The 25,205-nt window shown below is 36.0% G+C and overlaps 2 pseudogenes; both read left to right on the top strand.

The window, feature by feature from the left end:
• Window positions 1-8,805: 8,805 nt before the first annotated feature.
• On the top strand, window positions 8,806-19,593 carry LOC147372134 (olfactory receptor 6C2-like; annotated as a pseudogene).
• A 109-nt stretch (window positions 19,594-19,702) lies between these two features.
• LOC147372133 (olfactory receptor 6C68-like) lies at window positions 19,703-20,660 on the top strand (annotated as a pseudogene).
• Window positions 20,661-25,205: the final 4,545 nt, after the last annotated feature.

Below are 25,205 nucleotides of genomic sequence, written 5' to 3'. Positions count from 1 at the left end.
TTCTCCTCTGTAATTTCAAACAATTTATTGTAATAAAAAGGTATAAAAATAAGAAACTACAGGAATAGTTTTATCTTTAAGATATTATATATTAAAGGATACATGTGCACAAACATACCCATTTGCCTGAGTTTGAAGATATGCTCTAGAACTGTGCTGCAAATACTAATATTACCAAAGTCAACTCAGTTTTGGAAATTGACCTATAATACCCATAATAGTTATTTTTCACCCTTATTTACAAACTCCCAGTCAATTACAACTGCTTCCAATTTGTCCATTGTTAAATAATTAAATAAATCCTCGGTTCAGATTTCAAAATTAATTCATTCATTTTAATTAATTTTATCAAAATAAAATTATGCAAGTGAAGTGAATTAAAACCTACAGTTAAATTCTGAAACTTTAGATTTCATATTAAAGAGACATTTGATTCAAGCCCAATTAGTCACCTAGAGAAGCAACTTCTCTAGGAACTACTGATGAAGGCATAGAAAGGACAACAAGAGAAAAAGAGAATATAAGTGTGTAGTACCCCAGCAAAATAAATACAAGTCGAATCTAGGAAAACTTGAATATAAAGCAGATATAATCACATTTACAAAAAATTAACAATGCATTTAGAACTTCAACATTTTGCCACATGTAATAGCGAACAAATAATAAAAGAGAAAACACAGAAAAGACAATCACAATCTCCACCCAGTTACACATATTCAGAGTCTAACATCACTTGCCATTAAATTATCTTTTAATCAGATATTAAATTAGAGTGCATATATGTTTTTCATAAAAAGGAAATCTTTCAATAAAATGTATTTTTATTCTCTAATTTTGTATAAAAGCAAAAGAATTTTAGTGAAATCAGAGTACTAATTGGTTATATATTTTAGAGGCATATGTTCAACTAAAATATACCCAATGATGCACTTCATTTTCCTCTTACTCTGAAGAAATGTTTGTCAACCATTTGTGAAATAGGTAGACTATTTCCAAATAAACATAGTATATAAGCACTGAAAGAAAAGGAAAATAGACTGCATCATAGAGTATACAATGTTTTCTTCATTTTAAAATAAAATAATGTACTTTGCATTCCTTCTCAGCAATTATTTTGCCAATCAATATCTTTGCCTGTTCTAAAACTTTTCTTTTTCTTATTGAATACATAATGTTTTTCCTTCTACATGATTTAGCCTGTTACTTCACATAGGAATTCACAAACCCCACATTATTTAGATAAATAATTTTATTAATAATCATTAGCACATCTTTGTTTTTCATTTCACGTATATTAGCATATTCTTCTCCTCTTAGATTAATACTCCAATGAATTAGCTCCAGGCTGTTAATGGAAAAGGCAGCTCTTAGAGAACCATAGATGAATCTCAACCTTCCTTCCTTGACCTGGTCTTCATTTGGCCCTGTTTATTTTGTTAACATGCTCTTTCCCTAATTTCTTTTTCCTGAAAAATATATTGAACTTTCTTGTAGGTTAATTGTTGGTATCAGAGTAATTTCAAAATCAAGCAGCAGATATTTGTTCTGCAACCAGTGCAGATTTGAAAATCCATAATTATCAGTGATAAATTGTCATATATCAAAGTGTTGGTCAGAATTAGTACTCCTCAGGGAGTTAATTTTTCTGTTTTTTCAAAAATATATTAAAACGTGAAATAAACTCTCCAAGAAAAACATCCCCCAACCTCGTAATGTTTGATTGACATCTAGAGTTTCCAAGGTTCTCTTTGTCTAGAGCAGTAGAATAATTATCATTCCCTTCACATTCCCACAGTGTCTGGTGTAAACCATGAAGTACTGGAAATGTAAGTGCAAATACATATTGCAAGCTTCATATTCTTGAATTTAGAGATTCATAAATAGATGAGAAATAATCAATGCTTTATTCAAAGAGAATTAATATCAGCTTTAAATCACTGTTATTTATTTATATGTTATTTACATGGTAGCAATAATTATTCTTAAATATTTAAGAGAAAAGTAAGACACTACTTACTGCCATTAGTAGAATATGTTGGTATCTTTTTTTTCTCTAGACTATATAAATAAACATCAACCATAATAGAGTCAAACATATTTATTGGAAAATAATATTAAATAAACTCTCATGTTAATTCCAATTAGAGAGTGAAGTGTGACTATATTAGTAATGGAAGTTTCTTCACTATCACATGATACTGAATGTATGTCTTGAATAATAAAATTTCTAGTAAACTTCTCTCTGTTACTATAAAATTTATATCTGTTCAACCAATCCCACCTTACCAACATCCATAATGATTATCACAGCTGAGATGACTAGCTAGTTTAGTACTTGGGAAATATCTGCCAGGTTATTTAAATTATTTAAAGAGTGAGTGCTTCTTTACAAGAAACCTAAGGGGATTGTGTCTCTAAGGGAAAGTAGACAAGATGAAACAACACTCAAAAACCCACACCAAACACCATTTATCCCTTGTCTTTATCATTTAATTAAAAATAAGCTTATTGATTCAAGCATGCTGATATGAAGTATTATGAGACTCATCACATTAAAAAAATACTCATTTCAAAACAATCATGTATACTCTGCAAACCAACAGACGTGCCAAGATACAAGGATAAATCCTCTTGAGGTTTTTGTTTTTTCCAAAATGTGAATTGTCACTAGAAGATCAGCATGTTGCTACCTACCACAAATACTTATTGTTTTTTTAAAAAAACAACTCTATTCAATATTAAAAAAACTGAACTTCTGTTTATTACTATGATTTGAGAATGGATATTTTATTTGGTGATTTGAGGGTGTGCACTTACATTCAAGCTTTTTGAAATATTACTAATTATTATAATGTCCACCTTTTGTTGAAAATTTAGTATGCATGAATCACTGCTAATTTTTGTGTTTACAGTATTTAAATTAGTCATCAATAGACAAAGTACACATATTTATGACCTTTGCTTTTGTAAAAACTAATACTTAGGGAAGTCATTTCACTAATTCACACTCGTGACAAAGTTTAAAAACTACGGAGACATGATCACAATCAGATTCATGATTCCAAAGTGTAGCTTGTTACCCATTATGCAATACTTCAAATTAACTAAATGAGTGGTTAGTTGACAGGCAGACTACAGCTAGATGATGATGATGATAGGTAGGTAGGTAGATAGATAAATAATCTAATGGTTTAATCCATACCCAGAATTTGAATGCTTAACTTTTTTTGAGTGAATAAATATATGATAAAAAGATTGACATTTTCATACCACTGTCAACGGGAAAAAAAAATGCACATGAGTGTTGTGAATTAAGTTTTACTTGAGGCAGAATGAGGACAATAGCTCTGGAAACAGTATTCAGATAGCTCTGAAAAACAGCTCCAGAGAGGTAGGGATGAAGGTCATCATTATATATGATTTTAGTGAAGAGTGATACCTGCAGTCAAGTACACATTTTGAGCAAGGCTTGCTGCTAGTCACAAGGAACAGATGCCATCAATAATGATTTTAGTGCTGTCTAGACAACCCACTCAAGTACTATTGCCTGGAAAATCCCATGGATGGAGGAGCCTGGTAGGCTGCAGTCCAAGGGGTCGCACAGAGTTGGACACAGCTGAAGCGACTTAGCAGCAGCAGCAGCAGACACAAGGAGACACATACACACAAAAAATGAGCTCATAAAATCTTTTGAAAATATCTATCTGAAGGCCTGTTCTATTAATTTAGTTCCCCTCCGCCCCCAGAGCACAGAGTGCCTCATTCCTGATCTCCACCCTGAAGTCCTTTCAGGGGTGTTGAAGGTCAGCAGTTGTAGTGGCTCATGATTTAATCCTTGTAGAGGTAAATTGCAAATGCCAGTTTGCAGTTGGCATCATACATGCAAATATTTTGTCAAGAAAATGGTTGCTCCCTTTTAAACAAAACTTGTACTTTTCAACCATATCATTAATTTATGTAAAATTTAAAGTATCATGTTACCAAAAAAAATAACACTGAAATTGAATTAAAAAATCAAATGAAATAACAATATTATGCTGTGAATAAAAGAACCACAAGAGTTAAAAACAAAGAAAGAAATAAAAATAATTTAGTGTGTGATGATTTAAAATATCATGCTCTGATCATGGACCCTCTGTGGGACAGTCTAAAGGGTAAAAGGATTACAAACATAGCTTTAAATTCATACAGTTTGTGTTTTATCACTGATAGTACTGACTGAGTAATTCTGATTTCACCTTGTCTGAATTTTAGCATTGGGTAAACTAGTAAATATACGAATGTTGAGAACTAGGAATTTCACTGAAGGGATAAGGGGTGGGGAGAGAATCAAATATGATGAGGAAATAATTCAGTAATGCTGAATTAAAATTAGAAGCAGTAGTGTAAACTAATGAATCTTAACATGTTTTTTTCCTAGCTTTGTCTTTTGAAAGATTGACAACACTACTATGCTCCAACACTGAGTGGGAAATTCCAAGATGACACAGAAGACTTCTTGAAGATCAAATTTGCAAACCAGTGAATGCCGAAAAATAATTACCTTAGAAACAAAGAATCATAACACCTAAGAATTCATAGTAACACCATTACTAATATACATAATGGTATGGCTAGTAATGTGTATATGAATTTATAATGAAGAGGGGAAACTCTATAGAATTATAATACCAAATTTTTCACACATAAAGAATTAAAAAATTTTTAAATCAACATTTCCAAACCTCATGGAACATGAAACCCTTTACATTTGTTTTCCATGATACCATGTTCATCTAGTGTTTGTCCCTCCTACCTCACTATGGCCTGTTTCTATATATTTTCTTTTGATACCACCTTATTTTGTTGACTTATGCATGTTGGATACAGATGTTAATGTAAAGAAAATAAATAATAAAATAATAGGAAGAAAATGTAAGCAAATATATGACAACATCAGAATCAGTAAAGCCATAATGGCAAAAGATTCAGAAACAATAAAACAAAAGGAAGCATATTTTACTACAATTCAACTAAATTTTCAGTGTACCACCAGCACCATAAGTACTGGTTTGGCCAAAACGTTCAATTTTTTTTTTTTTTTTCTTTCTGTGAGCTGACTCTACTAATGCTTAGTTATCTTTAACATCATTCAAAACAATTTTTTTTTAGATTGTGTTGTGACAGCTATTATATCAATGTTCATTAAAAAAACATCAAAATAATTAATTTTTGTGAGGCACTTTAATACGGAAGATGGAAGAAAAAACCATTTTCAGCATATTATGCTTTATTATATCAAGAAAGGTAAAAATGCAACTGAAGCACACACACAAAAAGGTTTGTGCAGTGTATGAAGAAGGTGCTGTGACTGACTGAAGGTGTCAAAAGTGGTTTGCAGAGTTTTGTGCTGGAGATTTCTCACTGGATGACATTGCACAGTCAAGTAGACCAGTAAAGTTGACAGCAGTCAAATAAATACAATAATGGAGAGCAGTGAATGTTACACCAACAGGAGACAGCTGACATACTCACAATATCCAAATCAAGCACTGAAAATCATTTGCAACAGCTTGGTTATGTTGAAATGAAGTGAAAGTCACTCAGTCATGTCTGACTTTTTGTGACCCCAGGTAAAGTAGCCTGTCAGGCTCCTCAGTCCATGGGGATTCTCCAGGCAAGAATACTGGAGTGGGTTGCCATTCCCTTCTCCTGGGGATCTTCCCAACCCAGGGATCAAACCCAGGTCTCCTGCTCACACTATAGGTGGATTCTTCACCATTTGAGCCACTAGGGAAGTCCATATTGGTTATGTTAATCATTTTAATGTTTGGGTTGCACATAAGTTAAGCAAGAAAATACTTCTGACCATATTTCCACATGTAATTCTCTACTTAAAAATAATGAAAATTAAAACAAATTGTGGCAGATGATGAAAAGTGAATAGTGTACAATAATATGGAATGAAACAGATCATAGGACAAGCAAAATTAACTACCACCAACCACATCAAAGGCCTGTTTTCAAAGAAGTTGATGTTGTGTATATGGTGAGACTGGAAAGGAGTCCTTCTTATTATGAGCTTCTTTTGAAAAACCAAACTATTAATTCCACAAGTTCTGCTCCCAGTTAGATCAACTAAAAGCAGCTTTCGATGAAAAGTATCTGGAAGTAGTAAACAGAGAACCCATAATATTCCATCAGGATAATGGAAGACTACATGTTTCCTTGAATACCAGGCAAAAACTGTTGCAGCATGGCTGGGAAGTTCTTATTCATCTGACATATTCCCTGGATATTGCACCCTCAGATCTCAATTTATTTCAGTCTTTATGCAACCCTCTTAATGGAAAAAATTCCAATTCCCTGGAAGACTGTAAAAGGCACCTTGAACAGCTCTTTGCTCAAAAGTATCAAAAGTTTTGGCAAGGTAGAATTATGAAATTACTTGAAAAATGGTGGAAGTAGTGAAACAAAACAGTGAATATGTTGTTCAATGAAGTTCTTAGTGAAAATAAAAAATGTGTCCTTTATTTTTGCTTAAAAACTGAAAAAACTTCTTAGCCAACACAATAGTATTAAATGTTAAATAACAAATAGTGAAACAGGATTTACAACATAAGACTTGCAAAGATTGATATCCTTGAATGTATACAAATATCCTAGAAAAACATAAGGAATCACTTTAATTCAAAAACAGTGAAAGGACCATAACAGCCTGTTCATAAACAAAGCATAAATTATCAATAAATATTTGAAAACTATAATTATTAGCAATTAAGAATGTGAATTAACATGAAAAAGTATGATCTAGATAATCATTTTGCAAAGATTTAGTACCATGAAGATACTTCCTTACCTTGGTGTTTTTAATGCACCTCCCATCTCATAGGACTGTCCCAGTTCGTAAGTGTATTTGTTAGCTTTTGTTTTGCTTTTCTATATTATATTTTACATTCATTAGTGATTTTTAAGCATAGTCACCAAGGACACTTTTTTATTTATTTTTTTCCCAAGGACACTTTTTTCTAACTTTATTTATCTTACCTGTTACAGGTTGACCACATAAAGAAAGCATCCTCCATCATATCTTTAGTGAAACTTTTCAGGGAACCATTCTCTGTTAAAAAATTGTTGGACCAAAACATCAACTTCTCAACAATCAGAGAATTTCTGATTTTCTTTAGCCTTTTTACTAGTCTTTCCTTCTATCTAACTCTTCAGATTATATGGAAATAGATCATTTATAAATTTAAACTCATATTGTCATTCACAGTAAATGCTACACATATGGATATAAAAATTGATACTGCCTGTTTTTGTATTTCCATTGCTGTCTTTGAGTGCAAGTGAGAAAGAAACACTAGACTCTATCTATGTCACTACTAACAATTCTTGTTTAATTGTGAGACTACGTGGGGAGAAAACAAAAACTGAAGCCTGAATGAAAGACTAAAATGTAAGTATGTGTATATTTCTCAAATCAATATTTTTCTATTCTGAAACTTGGAAAACTAATTAAAATGGTTCTTATAAATTTCCTAGGGATACATAAAAACATTTATATATAAACATATACTTATATGTAAGATATATATAACGTGTGTGTGTGTTTTTTTTTTAATTTGGATAGTTCACAGGATGTGAGAAATTCATTTCAATACTTGAAAGTCATCATGGATGTCTCTGGGCCTGTGGTGAATGAGGAAGTCTCTAGGCCTATCTTATAAATTGGTTAAGATTGGGACAATAGATGTTATATTATACATAAACACACACACACATAAACACAACCTCGAATATATAAGTAAATCTTGTATACAAATAGTGTGCTTGTATATAACATCCAGGTAGGCAATTTTTTTAATGCATTCTTATAAACTCTTTTAAGTAGTGTGGTATGCTTTGAACATTTATAGGCAGTGCATCATCATTTATGTTTGGACTTTGGCGTATCACTTTGTTACTTGATATTTGTTTGTTCCCATTGCTGTTCATTCTTTTGTTTCTCCTTTCCTGTATTCAATTGAATAACTTTACTGTTCAATTTTAATTTATGTAATTTATACAATGTGCTTTTTACTGTATCAACTCTTACAAGTTTGTGCATGGTCTGTGAATGATAATCTACACAGTGAACATTTCACAAATGACTTGGAAACAATATTTACCACTGGGGGTGGAATGTAAAAAAAACTTTTTTGCCTTTACACTTCTACTTCTCATGAGAGTTATCACATATCTTGACTATTTACATAGGCAATCACATCAGATAATACTATGATTTTTGCTCTCAACAACTGTATGAAAGGATTTGTATCATACAGGCTTTTTCCTGTTTTTCAGTGTTTGATAGAAACATACAATTAAACCACCTGAGGCTGCAGTTCTCTTTGTTGGATGATTTATGTACCTGTTTAATATTAGGGATAGAGATATATAGGTTAGATATTTCATCTTGAGTTAGCTTTGGTAGACTGTATCTTTCATAGCATTGATTCATTAATTTAAGCTGTCAAATCTACTTTGTAGAGACATGATATTTTTCTGTTTTAATATATGTGTAATCTGCAATGATGTCATACCTCACATTGCTGATAAATTTCACCTTTTCTTTTTTCTTCCAGACCAGCCACAATAACAGTTTGTCAATATTAAACATCCTCTCCAAGAATCAGCTTTTGATTATATTCATCTTCTCTCTTGTTTCTCTTTTCCATTTCACTGATTTTTTTTTTTTTTTTGCTTATTATTTCTTTTCATCTGTTTGGATAACTTTTCTTTGACTTTTTTACATGTAGATCGTATAAAACATCAAAGCTGGTAATGAGAAATCACACAGTCATAACAACATTCATCTTGTTGGGATTTACAGAGGACCCACAGCTGCTAGTTCTGATTTTTGTCTTTTTATTTCTTACGTATATAATGAGTGTTACTGGAAATCTGACCATTATCATTCTCACATTCATGGATTCTCATCTTAAAACACCTATGTATTTTTTCTTCAAAAACTTTGCCTTCTTAGAAGTCTCATTCTCAACAGTGTGTATTCCCAGATTCCTGTACAGCATATTAAGTGGGGACAATATCATTATTTGTAACACCTGAAGAAGTGAAGTGAAATTTGCTCAGTCGTGTCCAACTCTTTGAGACTACATGGACTGTAGCCTGCCAGGCTCCTCTGTCCATGGAGTTCTCCAGGCAAGAATAATGGAGTGGGTTGCCATTTTATTCTTCAAGGGATCTTCCCAACCCAGGGATCGAACCTGGGTCTCTCGCATTGCAGGCAGATGCTTTATCATTTGAGCCATCATGGGCTTAATGCCTGTGCTGGTTAAATATTTTTTGTTGGACTCTTTGGAGTCACAACATTTTTCTTCTGGCAGTAACGTCCTATGACCACTATGTGGCAATCTGTAAACCCCTTCATGAACAGTGGAGTCTGCATCATCTTTATGCTCTGCTGCTGGATCTCTGGGTTGATGACTGTCATCACACCATGCAGTATGGGCCTCCAGGTAAAATTCTGTGACTCCAGTGCCATTCATCATTTTGGGTGTGATGCAGGTCCCCTCCTAAAGATCTCAAGCTCAGATACATGGTTCATAGAACAGATGATTATAATCTGTGGGGTGGTGACATTCATCATCACACTGATAGGTGCATTCATCATTACATTGATAGGTGTTTTCCTTTCATATATGTGTGTGTGTGTGTGTGTGTGTGTGTGTGTGTGTGTTCAGTTTAGTTTCTCAGTCATGTCTGACTCTTAGCGACCCCATGAATCGCAGCACACCAGGCCTCCCTGTCCATCACCATCTCCCAGAGTTTACCCAAACTCATGTCCATTGAGTCAGTGATGGCATCCAACCATCTCATCCTCTAGTGTCCCCTTCTCCTCCTGCTCTCAGTCTTTCCCAGCATCAGTTCAGTTCAGTTCAGTACAGTCGCTCAGTCATGTCCAACTCTTTGCGACCCCAAGAATCAGAGCATGCCAGGCCTCCCTGTCCATCACAATATTCTGAAGTTCACTCAAACTCATGTCCATCGAGGCGGTGATGCCATCCAGCCATCTCATCCTCTGTCGTCGCCTTTTCCTCATGCCCCCAGTCCCTCCCAAGTTCAGAGTCTTTTCCAATGAGTCAACTCTTCGCATGAGGTGGCCGAAGTACTGGAATTTCAGTTTACCATCATTCCTTCCAAAGAAATCCCAGGGCTGATCTCCTTCAGAATGGACTGGTTCAATCTCCTTGCAATCCAAGGGTTTTTCAAGAGTCTTCTCCAACACCACAGTTCAAAAGCATCAATTCTTCAGCGCTCAACCTTCTTCACAGTCCAACTCTCACATCCATACATGACCTCTGGAAAAACCATAGCCTTGACTAGAAGGACCTTTGTTGGCAAAGTAATGTCTCTGCTTTTGAATATGCTATCTAGGTTGGTCATAACTTTCCTTCCAAGGAGTAAGCGTCTTTTAATTTCATGGCTGCAATCACCATGTGCAGTGATTCTGGAACCAAAAAAATAAAGTCAGCCACTTTTTCCAATGTTTCCCCATCTATTTGCCATGAAGTGAAGGGACTGGATGCCATGATCTTAGTTTTCTGAATGTTGAGCTTTAAGCCAATTTTTTTTCACTCTCCACTTTCACCTTCATCAAGAGCCTCTTTAGTTCTTCTTCACTTTCTGCCATAAGGGTGGAGTCATCTGCACATCTGAGGTTATTGATATTTCTCCTGTCAATCTTGATTCCAGCTTGTGCCTTATATATATATCTCCCTACAAACTTCCCTGAAAAAGTACATTTAGTTACAACTCTCAAAATTGTATACCTACAATTCAGAGTCAGCTCACAGGTGTATACTCCCTATGCCTACTGATCTCTAGGTATGGCCAACTATATGAAATGCCCATCATTTGGCTAAACTCTTTCATGTGCCATAAATGTAAGACTTTGTCCCTGAAGTTGACAGTGTCTCTCAGGTGCTATTTTGCTGAGTCATCACAAGTGCAGTTTGCCCTGGATTCGCCTAAAGGTAGGCTTTCATTTCTGAAAACAAAATTTTCATATAAAAACATATAAAAATTATATGTTTATAATTAAATAGAATTGCCATAGGTTGTATGTAAATGGTAGATTATAAGTTCTTACAGATTTAGTTATGTACTTTTGGTTGAGGGGAAAAATCTCTGATGTTACTTTTATAACATAATTTATGCTGGTAAATACTATGTCATTTTTTTTCCTTTTTATGTTTATATTTTTATAGCATCCATGAGTTGTTTAAGGAAAGTGGATAAAGGCTTGTTATGCCTATTTAATTGCCTTAGACACTGTGAAAAAGAAAATCAAACATTTTATCATTTGACTTTTATTATCCTGCACCATCAGTGTGTCTAATACTATTGTTGCATTTTCTTGTCCTCAAAGACACTGTTCCCACTGCTACCTTGTGGAAAGTTGATTGCCAAAACTTATATTAACATTCCTTAGTGACTTTTAATCATGGGTCTCCACAGACACTTTTGTTTGTTGATTCTATTGACTCATTATAGGTGGGATACATGATTAAATAGCCATAACATTTGGTGCCAAATACGTTTTCCTGATTGGTTGATGAACCAACAAGTTCATCATATCAACTACTCCTAATCAATTGTTCTCCCATGTTATACCTTTAACCCTTTAGAAAAGACATTCCTTTATTTGAGCTAGTAAGAGAAGAACATATATTCTCAGTGTAAAATGGCACAGGGCCTCTCACAGAGGGAGCTCTGTATCATATAGGAGGGCTCTGGGCATTTTCAGGGATTTCCTAGCTGAATGCGATTCCCTGAGAAAACAGAATTCACATGTCTCCTCTAGCATATTCCTGTTCAGCATGTGTATCATTATGAGTATCTTCAAATAAACTGTCAACAGGTGCCATGAAATAACTTCATGGTGACAGGGTAAGTATGAAAATGTTTGCTCCTTCAGTCATTTACACACTATGTGTGCATGTTTTCTGGCAGAAGGTGGGAGGTGGATGGGGAACGTCATGACAGATTTCTCTCTTTAAGCAAAGTGTCAGACATTTTTAATTGATATTTAAAATTTTTACTGGAGTACAGATTTACATTGTCATGTTAGTTTCAAGTGTACAGCAAAGTGAATCAGTTACTGTGCTCATTGTGTTCAGTGGCTCAGTCATGCCCAACACTTCCAAAACCCCACGGACTATAGCCTGCCAGGCTCCTCTACATGGGGTTTTTCAGGCAAGAATACTGGAGTGGGTTGCCATTTCCTCCTGCGGGGTATCTTCCTGACCTAGGGATCAAATCCATGTCTCCTGTGTCTTCTACATTAATAGACAGATTCTTAATCACTGAGCAGTCTGGGAAGCCCTGAATCAGTTATACACATACATATATCCCCCCCTTTTTTTTTTCTTAGATTCTTTTCCCATATATGCCATTACAGAATATTGAATAGAGTTTCCTGTGTTATATAGTAACACAGGGAATGGTTGTCTATTTTATATACACTACTGTGTATACATCAATCCCAATCTCCCAATTTATCTCTCCCCCTCCCTGTGTTAGACTTAAATAACCAACCAATAAGGTGAATACTAATGTTAGCATTTGATGGGAATATCCCACAGTCATTTTTCTAGAATGATGGCCCCTAAAAATCATTAGCAGATTTGGTTGGGGAATAACACATACACACATACACACATCAATAGCAGAGATTTTATTCATTTTTTAACCTTTTTCAAAATTAAAATGTTTTGTTTAGGTTAAATACTTAAAGCAGGATTTTGTGAATTTGAATATGTCAGCATTATCAAATATTTATCTATGAACAGCTGGACTCAGAGAAAAACAATATATTGATTACTAAAGCTAAGATCATTTCAAGACCCAAGCAAATCTGAATCAGATATGAAGGGAACTACTGGGTGGTGAACTGCATTCATGAAAAGAAGGAAACAAGACAGGGACTCTGAGTGTGAGCTACAGTCACCATCAGATGACAATGAACTGTTCAAGAGAGTATCACCCTTTCATCCAACTTTATCTACCCTGAACCTCAATTAATATCCCTCCCTTTGATGGAGTCTCTCAGCCAGTGCACCTGTAGTAGCAGAAGACAGGGTTTAGCTGCTTAAACTAAAGAGAAAGATCTGGCTCAAAGCATTGGAAACTAAGTGAAGACAAACACTACATGATGTCACATACATGTGGAATCCAAAAACAGAAACAAAAACACACCAAAAAACCCCAAGCTCAGAGACACAGAGGACAGACTGGTGGTTGTCAGAGGTAGGGTGGGGGCAGGGGAACAATGAATGAAGGGGCTCAAAAGATGCAACCTTCAATTATAAAGTAATAAGTTCTTGAAATGTAATTTACAGCTGGGAGACTAAGATAATTACTGCATTACATATTGAAACTTACTATGACAGTAGATATTAAAAGGTCTCATCACAAGGAAAGTATTTTAGGTAACTAAGTAAAGTGGTGAATGTTGGTTAGACTCATTATGATGATTATTTTACAATGTATACAAACACCAAGTTGTTATGCTGTACACCTTTAACTGAAATGGGGTCTTCCTGCTTGCCACTCAAAAGTCAGTAAATAGGCCATGTTGGTAGAAAGAAAAGTTTGTTTTATTTTGGATGCCAGGAACAGGGTGGGGAAATGATGATACATGTCCAAAGACTGAGTCTGTCTCACTGACCATCAACTAGTTAGAGCTTTTATACATGAGGAAGAGGGGCTACTGGCAGAAAGAGCACAGTTAGCTCTGATAGTCATATTGATATTGGTCACTGGTGATTTGATCAGCATTATCTTGATTGTTGGCTTAAAGCTCAACATTCAGAAAATGAAGATCATGGCATCCGGTCCCACCACTTCATGGGAAATAGATGGGGAAACAGTGGAAACAGTGTCAGACTTTATTTTTCTGGGCTCCAAAATCACTACAGATGGTGACTGCAGCCATGAAATTAAAAGACACTTACTCCTTGGAAGGAAAGTTATGACCAACCTAGATAGCATATTCAAAAGCAGAGACATTACTTTGCCAACAAAGGTTCGTCTAGTCAAGGCTATGGTTTTTCCAGAGGTCATGTATGGATGTGAGAGTTGGACTGTGAAGAAGGCTGAGTGCCAAAGAATTGATGCTTCTGAACTGTGGTGTTGGAGAAGACTCTTGAGAGTCCCTTGGACTGCAAGGAGATCCAACCCGTGCATTCTGAAGGAGATCAGCCCTGGGATTTCTTTGGAAGGAATGATGCTAAAGCTGAAACTCCAGTACTTTGGCCACCTCATGTGAAGAGTTGACTCACTGGAAAAGACTCTGATGTTGGGAGGGATTGGGGGCAGGAGGAGAAGGGGACGACAGAGGATGAGATGGCTGGATGGCATCACTGACTCGATGGACGTGAGTCTGGGTGAACTCCGGGAGTTGGTGAGGGAAAGGGAGGCCTGGCATGCTGCGATTCATGGGGTCGCAAAGAGTCGGACACGACTGAGTGACTGATCTGATCTGATCTGGTCTGGTCTTGATTGTTTTAAGTACAACTAGTCTTCAGTTCCAAGGTTGGTTTGTTTCAATGTCCTTGAGGCTAATTCTTAGAATGTAATGGCTTATGTCATGGCTACATGGCTCGTCATCATGTAGTTACTTCTTCACTTGGTGAGGATTCAGTATTTGTAAGACAGCTCATGGGACATGGCTCAGAATATTATCCACAGCCCCAGAGAAGGAATTAAATGTCCTTGACAATGCTTAATGACTGAACTATTGTTATTTGGTCTCCTTTGACTTTTCCTTTGTTTCTTCATTTTCTCACTTCTCTGATTAAACTTATTCATTGGCTAAAGTTTTTACACAGACAAAAGGCAGGCTGAGGACATGAGGGTGAAGGACCATACGGTCCTGCTCTGTTTCACAGTTGAAACTAATATAAAGCTAAATATTGACTATACCTTATTTTTTTTTAATTCCTTTGGTTCTGTGGGGGATGCTAGGAAAATGACAAACTGTTTTGAAAATTATCAAATATAAAAAAGAATCAAAAAAGCTCTGGTAGTACATGTCTCAAGGCTTTTTTTTTTTTTTTTCTTTTTTTTTTTTTAATTTTATTTTTTTAAAAAAAAATCACATGCTCCCCATCCTGAACCCTCCTCCCTCCCAACCTCCCCATACCATCCCCCTGGGCCTTCCCAGCGCACCAGCCCCAAGCATCCAGCATCGTGCACTGAACCTGGACTGGCATCTCGTTTCATACATGACATTTCACATGTTTCAATGACATTCTCCCAAATCTTCCCACCCTCTCCCACAGAGTCCATAAGACTGTTCTATACATCAGTGTCTCTTTTGCTGTCTCGTACACAGGGTTATCGTTACCATCTTTCTAAATTCCATATACATGCATTAGTATACTGTATTTATGTTTTTCCTTCTGGCTTACTTCACTCTGTATAATAGGCTCCAGTTTCATCCACCTCATTAGAACTGATTCAAATGTATTCTTTTTAATGGCTGCAGATGAATGGATAAGAAAGCTGTGGTACATATACACAATGGAGTATTACTCAGTCTCAAGGCTTTTTGAAAGGAATATACTAAAAACACAAGAACGTGCATTACTCGCAGAAAATCCATCTTTCATTTAGTAAAATAAGAAAACTTGGAGCACTAAAGACATTACTTGCAAGTTAGAAACCTATAATTATCTATCAATAAAATGGAGGACATATGAAAAAGAACTCTCACATAGATTGATCTTAACCCAGAATAATACAGTCCTTAGTCTTCAGCCTTAGTATTTCTGGAGAGAAATATTAAACAAACATGGAAATATCAACATACTAACAGGAAAAAAGAATAAAATGGAAAATTAGCCAGTTGCACTTTGTAATCTCCATCAGTTCTGATATTACACATGAACTGAGTGGTTGCATATAAACTGAGTGGCATACATTTAGTTTTTGTTCTAAATATCCCATTTATACCAGTTGTAGCAACATAATTATTACAACTGTCCCTCTTTGCTTCTCAAGTTTCCTTTGTTTGACAATAAATATTATAGTAACACTACCTTTTTTAAAAGATTAGCAATACAAATACTGTTCATGAAACCAAGATATTCAGGTAAATGTGCATCAATAATCAGAATGCAGTGATTCAAGCCTGGGACTCTGGAGTCACTCTTTGTGGCTACTTAATATCAGAAAACCTTAAAAATAAACTTTATCTCTCTGTGCCTCAGTTCTCCCACTTTTAAAGTGGAGACAATATACTCCTGGATAAGGAAATGGCAACCTACCCCAGCATTTTTGCTTTGAGAATCCCATGGACAGAGGTGCCTGCTGGGTTACACTCCATGGGGTTTCAAACAGTTGGACACAACTGAGTGACTAATATCTTAATATATCTCCTACTTCATAAGATATTTTATATAGATAACATATGTAATAGACAATTGCATGGAGCATAGAAAGAAAGATAAGTATATAGTAGTATCAATTCAGTTTAGTTCAGTCATTCAGTCGTGTCCAACTCTTTGTGACCCCATGGACTGCAGCACACTTACTCCTTGGAAGAAAAGTTATGACCAACCTAGACAGCATATTAAAGAGCAGAGACATTACTTTGCCAACAAAGGTCCATCTAGTCAAGGTTATGGTTTTTCCAGTAGTCATGTATGGATGTGCGAGTTGGCCTGTAAGGAAAACTGAATGGTGAGGAATTGATGCTTTTGAATTGTAGTGTTAGAGAAGACTCTTGAGAGTCCCTTGGACTGCATGGAGTTCCAACCAGTCCATCCAAAACGAGATCAGTCCTGAATGTTCATTGGAAGGACTGATGTTGAAGCTGAAACTCCAATACTTTGGCCACCTGATGCAAAGAACTGACTCATTTGAAAAGATCCTGATGTTAGGAAAGATTGAAGGCAGGAGGAAAAGGGGACCACAGAGAATGAGATGGTTGGATGGCATCACAACTCAGTGAACATGAGTTTAAGTAAACTCTGGGAGTTGGTGATGGACAGGGAGGCCTGGCATGCTGCAGTGCATGGTATCACAAAGACTCAGACACAATTGAGCAACTGAACTGAATCCAACCATTTCATCTTCTGTGGTCCCCTTTTCCTCCTGCCTTCAATATTTTTCAGCATCAGGGTCTTTTCCAATGAGTCAGTTCCTTGTATCAGGTGGCCAAAGTATTGGAGTTTCAGCTTCAGCATCAGTCCTTCCAATGAATATTCAGGACTGATTTCCTTTAAGATTGACCAGTTGGATCTAATTGCAGTCCAAGGAACTCTCAAGAGTGTTCAACATCACAGTTCAAAAGCATTAATTCTTCGGTGTTCAGCTTTCTTCACAGTCCAACTCTAACATTCATACATGATACTGGAAAAAACATAACTTTGACTATATGGACCTTTGTCTGCAAAGTAATGTCTCTGCTTTTTAATATGCTATCTCGATTGGTCATAACTTTTCTTGCAAGGAGAAAGAGTCTTTTAATTTCATGTATTCAGTCACTATCTGTAATAACTTTGGAGCCCAAGAAAATTAAGTCTGTCACTGTTTCCATTGTTTCTCCATCTATTTGCCATGGAGTGAGGGGACCAGAAGCCATGGTCTTTGTTTTTTGAATGTTGAGTTTTAAGCCAGCTTTTTCACTGTCTTGTTTCATTTTCATCTAGAGACTCTCTAGTTCCTCTTCTCTTTCTGCCATAAGTGTGATTTCATTAGCATATCCTAGGTTATTGATAATTCTCCCAGCAATCTTGGTTGCCTCTTGTGCTTCATCCAGCCTAGCATTTTGCATGATGTACCTTTTATATAATTTAAACAAGCAGGATGACAATATACAGCCTTGACATACTCCTTCCCAATTTGGAACCAGTCTGTCATTCCATGTCTGGTTCTAACTATTGCTTCTTGACCTGCATACAGATTTATCAGGAGGCAGGTAAGGTATTCTGGTATTCCTATCTCTTGAAGAATTTTCAACATTTTCTTGTGATCTACACAGTCAAAGGCTTTGACATAATCAAGAAAGCCAAAGCAGATATTTTTCTGGAGCTCTCTTTGTTTTTTTATGAACTAACAGATTTTGGCAATTTGATATCTGGTTCCTCTGCCTTTTCTTAATCCAGCTTGAAAATCTGGAATTTCATGGTTCACATATTGTTGAAGCCTGGCTTGGAGAATTTGTAGCATTACTTTGCTAGCATGTGAGATGAATGCAATTGTGCAGTAGTTTGACCATTCTTTGGCATTGCCTTTCTTTGGGACTGGAATGAAAACTGACCTTTTCAAGTGCTGTGGCCACTGCTGAGTTTTCCAAATTTGCAGTCATATTGAGTGCAGTGCTTTAACAGTATTATCCTTCAGGATTTGAAATAGTTCAACTGGAATTCCATCACCTCCACTAGCTTTGTTCATGGTGATGCTTCCTAAGGCATGTAGTATTGTAATTATATTTAATTATATGGATATATGACTTAGATTGAAGTAAGTCCTAGGGAGATACATGATAGAGTGCTTTATAATGGCTGCTGAGGTTCAAATCCAGACTGTAAGTGTCTGAGAAATAAATGCAACATATAAAAGTGAAGGCAAAATGTGTATTTGAAAGAAATGAAAATGGAAGAGAGCTTCATGTTGAGGATAATCATCAACTTTTGTATTGATTTTTTAACCATAATAGAATATATAAATGTTCTTCAATCTGTGTTAAATGAAAGCATCAAGTTCACCTTTTACATCCTTCAGCAGTTCATTCATTGCACTCAGCGTTACCTCACAATGTGATGAAGGGTGCAAGAAAATAGTCAGACTGTACCACACAGTGTTATCCAATGAGAAGATCCAAGATACAGGTAGTTAAGCTTAGACTAGAAACTTAAGATTACAAATGTAAACGCTTTAGAATAAAGACATGTTTTGGCATTATAATGAATTCTCAATCTTTAGAAAGGAAAAATTGTGTTTTAGAGAAAATTAAAAGTTAAAAATCCCAGGTCGAACAGTGCTAAAGAACCTGCCTGCCAATGCAGGAAACACAGAGATGTAGGTTCAGTCCCTGGGCTGGGAATATCTCCTGGAGGAGGAAATGGAAATCCATTCCAGTTTTGTTGCCTGGAAAATTCCATGGACAAAGAAGCCTGGTGGGCTACAGTCCATAGAGTCACAAAGAGTCAGACACAACTGAGTGAGCACACGAAATTTTATTTTAGGATTTTAACATTTCCCAAATTATAAAGCAAAGGAATGAAATTGAAGTTAATATTTTTTTTAATTTACCCTATGAGTTAAAGGAAACATTTGGCCATATAAAAATAGCTATAATACACAAAATGAAAAATTAATGTAATTAATATGCCACCCAGGCTAAAAGTTAAATGCTTAATGAATTATAAATTAATTTAGGAGTTTACTAAAGGAAACGTTAGGCTGTAAATCAGCAATTTAAACATATTTAAAAGTTTCACTTCATCATTAGGTACAAACAGATGGGGAAACTCAGCTCACGTAAAACAAGAAATGTATTCCTTAGATCAACAAGTAAAGCCCATGGATCCTGGATGAGTCAAATAACCAAGAGAATTCTCATCGTTGGCTATTTTCATCACTGAATTCCGCAGTACAAATTTCTCTGACATTTACAGGTAGGTTTGGCAAAATCCAGGAGTCAATAATGAGAAATCACACCACAGTAACACTATTCATCCTTCTGGGACTGACAGACGATCCTCAGTTGCAGATTTTGCTCTTTATTTTTCTATTTATCACCTACACTTTGAGTATAACTGGAAATCTGACCATCATTATCCTGACTTTGGTGGATCCCCACCTTAAAATGCCCATGTATTTTTTTCTCCAAAATTTCTCTTTCTTAGAAATCTTGTTTACAACCACCTGTATTCCAAGATTCCTCTACAATATATCAACTGGGGACAGAGTGATTACCTATAAGGCATGTTTCATACAACTATTTTTAACCGATCTCTGGGGTAGCTGAATTTTTTCTCTTGGCATCCATGTCATACGATCATTACGTGGCCATCTGCAAACCCTTGCATTATATGACAATCATGAGCAACAAACTGTGCAAAACAATGGTCATCTGCTGCTAGACGGCAGCACTTATGACTATCCTCCCACCATTCAGCTTAGATTTTCATCTGGAATTCTGTGATTCAAACATCATTGACCATTTTGCCTGTGATGTATCACCTCTCCTGAAGATCTCATGCTCAGACACATGGTTAATTGAGCAGATGGTTATAGTCTGTTCTGTACTGATCTTCATCATCACTCTTCTTTGTGTAGTTCTCTCCCACATTTACATCATAAGGACAATTCTAAAATTCCCTTCTCTTCAACAAAGAAAAAAATCTTTTTCTACATGTTCTTCCCATATGATTGTACTTTCCATATCTTATGGCAGTTGCATCTTCATCTATATCAAACCATCTGCAAAAGAAGAGGTAAGCATTAACAAAGGTGTACTACTGCTTATTTCTTCCATATCACCAATGTTGAATCCTTTTATATATACTCTGAGGAATAAGCAAGTTAAACAAGCCTTTGATGACTCACTCAAAAAAAAAAAATGCTTTTCTCTTAAGAAAGTAAAATGTACCTGTCAATAAGCCAACTCAAAAGATGCACATCTATCTCATTTTCATAAATTTAAGAAAGAACTCCATAATTTTTTAGCTTGTAAACCAATCAGGTTGACTTCAGAGCCATTTAATCATTAATTTTCCCTTCCATACATTTACTGAAGAACTAATTATTGAACATTGCTCTATGAAGAACAAAATATATCACTTTTAATTCTTTAACCAGACCTACCATAATTAAGTCATTCCTTTAACTTCTTTTAAATTATACTTCCAGATATTTTATATTATTGGCATAGAGAAGACTTTCCTTGTTTAGAATTGTAGTTGATATACACTATTTATTACCTTCAAATGCACAGTGACTCTATACTTTTATACATGGTAAAATCATCGTCACAATATGTATAGTTATGGTCAGTCTGTTGAGCTTCCAGATGTCAACATATTAATAAGAGATGATTATTGGCAATGTTAAACCAATATTGTTAACATCTTAAGTGAAATAGAATAGTTACTTGAAAGATAAATATTACAAGCCTAACTCAAAAATAAATAAATAATCTTTCTTTTAGTACCTTTCTTTCTGTTTCAGAAATTAAATTAATATCTAAAAATCTTTTCACAAAGAAAACTCCAAAATCATGTTGACTCAAAATCATGTATATGGATACTATCAAAAAGATAAATAACACATTCTATGCAAATTGTTACAGAACATACAAAAAATAACACTTTTCGATGCTTTATGAAATCCATGTAAACTTGATACAAATACCAGGCCAAGAAATTACAAGAATAAAATTGTAGATCAACACTCCTTATGATTACACATGCAAACATCCTTAATAATTTGCTATAAAAGCTCAATGATAATTGTTCTTTTTTGTTCAGTCACTCAGTTGTGTCCAACTCTGTGACCCATGGACTGTAGGCTTCCCTGTCCCTCACCACCTCCTGGAGTTGACTCAAACCCATGTCTATTGAGTCAATGGTATCATCCAACCACCTCATCCTCCATAGCTCCCTTCTCCTCCTGCCTTCAATCCTTCCCAGCATCAGAGCCTTTTAAAATGAGTCAACTCTTTGCATCAGGTGGCCAAAGTGTTGGAGCTTCAGCTTCAGCATCAGTACTTCCAATGAATTTTCAGGGTTTATTTCCTCCTTGCAGTCCAAGGGACTCTCAAGAGTCTCCTCCAGCACCGCAGTTCTTTAGCTTTCTTTATGATCCAACTCTTATGTCACATAACTACTAGAAAAACCATAGCTTTGACTATCCAGACATTTGTCGGCAATGTGATGTCTCTGTTTTTTAGCACATTGTCTAGATTTGTCATAGTTTTTTTTTTTTTCCAAGAAGCAAGCATCTTTTAATTTCATGGCTACAATCACCATCCACAGTTATTTTGGAGCCCAAGAAAATAAATCTGTCACCATTTCCATTATATCCCCATCTATTTGCATGAAGTGATGGGACTGGATGCCATGCCCTTAGCTTTTTAAATAATGAGTTTAAGCCAGCACTATAATTACCAGATAAATTATAATTAACAGGTAAAAGATTAATTACCAGATTAAAATGACAAGAAAACTTAGCAGATGCTTCATATAGGAACTACATGAATAGTCAGCAGGAACTTGGAAAGAAGCTCAAAATCATTATCATTAGAATATTCAAATTGAAATGAGTCAAACATTCACTCTAATGGCCACAATTAGGATATAGGCTGACAATGTAAGTCACAAGGACAGAGAGCAACTGGAACTATCATTCAGTGCTGGTGGGAATATGTGAAATGATACAACTGCTTGGGAAAATATTCTGGGAGGTTCTTAAAAAGTTAAACATAGTTACCCTATGTCTCAGCTAGTACTCTCCTATTTACCTAAGAAATATGGAAATCAACATCCCCCAAAATGATATACATGATTTTTGGTAGCCACTCGACTCATAGAGCTCAAAATTGCAAATATGTCAAATGCTTGTTTAAAAAAACAGAGAAACATATTTTAGTTTATTCATACAATTAAAACCCCACTCAACTGTGCAAAGGTATAAACTGCTAAAAAATAATATAGAAAATTTTGAAAACATTATGCTGAGTGAAAGATATCAGACACAAAACAGTATATGCTGTGTTCCCTAAATTTAACACATTAGAAAGGGAAAAACAAACCTGCAGTGACAAAAAGCAGGTCAATGATTAAATGAGATCAGATCAGCCGCTCAGTCGTGTTTGACTCTTTGCAACCCCATGAATCACAGCACGCCAGGCTTCCCTGTCCATCACCAACTCCCGGAGTTCACTCAGACTCACGTCCATCGAGTCAGTGATGCCATCCAGCCATCTCATCCTCTGTCGTCCCTTTCTCCTCCTGCCCCCAATCCCTCCCAGCATCAGAGTCTTTTCCAATGAGTCAACTCTTCACATGAGGTGGCCAAAGTACTGGAGTTTCAGATTTAGCATCATTCCTTCCAAAGAAATCCCAAGGCTGATCTCCTTCAGAATGGACTGGTTCGATCTCCTTGCAACCCAAGGGACTCTCAAGAGTCTTCTCCAACACCACAATTCAAAAGCATCAATTCTTTGGCGCTCAGCCTTCTTCACAGTCCAACTCTCACATCCATACATGACCTCTGGAAAAACAATAGCCTTGACTAGACGAACCTTTGTTGGCAAAGTAATGTCTCTACTTTTGAATATGTTATCTAGGTTGGTCATAACTTTCCTTCCAAGGAGTAAGCGTCTTTTAATTTCATGGCTGCAGTCACCATCTGTAGTGATTTAGAAGCCCAGAAAAATAAAGTCTGACACTGTTTCCACTGTTTCCCCATCTATTTCCCATGAAATGGTGGGACCGGATGCCATGATCTTCATTTTCTGAATGTTGAGCTTTAAGCCAACTTTTTCACTCTCCTCTTTCACTTTCATCAAGAGGCTCTTTAGTTCCTCTTCACTTTCTGCCATAAGGGTGGTGTCATCTGCATATCTGAGGTTATTGATATTTCTCCCGGCAATCTTGATTCCAGCTTGTGCTTCTTCCAGTCCAGCGTTTCTCATGATGTACTCTGCATATAAGTTAAATAAACAGGGTGACAATATACAGCCTTGACAAACACCTTTTCCTATTTGGAACCAGTCTGTTGTTCCATGTCCAGTTCTAACTGTTGCTTCCTGACCTGCATACAAATTTATCAAGAGGTAGATCAGGTGGTCTGGTATTTCCATCTCTTTCAGAATTTTCCACAGTTTATTGTGATCCACACAGTCAAAGGCTTTGGCATAGTCAATAAAGCAGAAATAGATGTTTTTCTAGAACTCTCTTCCTTTTCCCAGGATCCAGCGGATGTTGGCAATTTGATCTCTGGTTCCTCTGCCTTTTCTAAAACCAGCTTGAACATCAGGAAGTTCATGGTTCACATATTGCTGAAGCCTGGCTTGGAGAATTTTGAGCATTACTTTACTAGCGTGTGAGATGAGTGCAATTGTGCGGTAGTTTGAGCATTCTTTGGCATTGCCTCTCTTTGGGATTGAAATGAAAACTGCCCTTTTCCAGTCCTGTGGCCACTGCTGAGTTTTCCAAATTTGCTGGCATATTGAGTGCAGCACTTTCAGAGCATCATCTTTCAGGATTTGAAATAGCTCAACTGGAATTCCATCACCTCCACTAGCTTTGTTCGTAGTGATGCTTTCTAAGGCCCTCTTGACTTCACATTCCAGAATGTCTGGCTCTAGGTCAGTGATCACACCATCGTGATTATCTGCATCGTGAAGATCTTTTTGTACAGTTCTTCTGTGTATTCTTGCCATCTCTTCTGAATATCTTCTGCTTATGTTAGGTTCATACCATTTCTGTCCTTTATTGAGCTCATCTTTTTGTACAGTTCTTCTGTGTATTCTTGCCACCTCTTCTTAATATCTTCTGCTTATGTTAGGTCCATACCATTTCTGTCCTTTATTGAGCTCATTAAAGGAGCATAAAATGTTCCTTTGGTATCTCTGATTTTCTTGACGAGATCTCTAGTCTTTCCCATTCTGTTGTTTTCCTCTATTTCTTTGCACTGATAACTGAAGAAGGCTTTCTTACCTCTTCTTGCTATTCTTTGGAACTCTGCATTCAGATGTTTATATCTTTCCTTTTCTCCTTTGCTTTTTGCTTCTCTTCTTTTCACAACTATTTGTAAGGCTTTCCCAGACAGCCATTTTGCTTTTTTGCATTTCTTTTCCATGGGGATGGTCTTGATCCCTGTCTCCTGTACAATGTCACGAACCTCATTCCATAGTTCATCAGGCACTCTATCTATCAGATCTAGGCCCTTAAATCTATTTCTCACTTCCACTGTATAATCATAAGGGATTTGATTTAGGTCATACCTGAATGGTCTAGTGGTTTTCCCTACTTTCTTCAATTTAAGTCTGAATTTGGTAATAAGGTGTTCATGGTCTGAGCCATAGTCATCTCCTGGTCTTGTTTTTGCTGACTGTATAGAGCTTCTGCATCTTTGGCTGCAAAGAATATACTCAATCTGATTTTGGTGTTGACCATCTGGTGATGTCCATGTATAGAGTC

Source organism: Bos grunniens, chromosome 5, assembly GCF_055505025.1.
Source record: "Bos grunniens cultivar Pamir isolate PY7600 chromosome 5, Bosgru_T2T1.0, whole genome shotgun sequence".
Taxonomy (NCBI): Eukaryota; Metazoa; Chordata; class Mammalia; order Artiodactyla; family Bovidae; genus Bos; species Bos grunniens.
This window is presented reverse-complemented; position numbering and strand designations above follow the sequence as displayed.